Consider the following 416-nt stretch of genomic DNA (forward strand, 5'->3'; position numbering starts at 1 on the left):
ACAAGAATGCTAGACCAACAACAGGTGGCTGAGGCATTGTTCTATTTTTTCTTTTCTTTTTTTTCCTCAAAGTGCCTTGGTATGCTTCAAGTTCCCTACTTCAGTTCTGAAACGGACAATTTGCTATAAATCCATCCATCCTTCCTATCTAGCTAGAGACCAGAAAGTAACAAATACTAGCAGTGCTTTTAAAAAATAAATTTTACATACTGTTGGATTAATGGTATAAATGTGTTGGCCATAATAGCTTATTTAAGGACTCTTAATTTAGAAATTGCTAAGTAGTTTTTTTTTTAGTAACTTATCATGTCTATTAGTTTGTAGAGATATAGAGTCAGAAATGATATTAAATATGACACTAATAATGTGTTGTGATTTTTTTTCACTTTGACCTCTTTTGAAGAAGGTGATAACAA

Source organism: Marmota flaviventris, chromosome 11 (assembly GCF_047511675.1).
Source record: "Marmota flaviventris isolate mMarFla1 chromosome 11, mMarFla1.hap1, whole genome shotgun sequence".
Taxonomy (NCBI): Eukaryota; Metazoa; Chordata; class Mammalia; order Rodentia; family Sciuridae; genus Marmota; species Marmota flaviventris.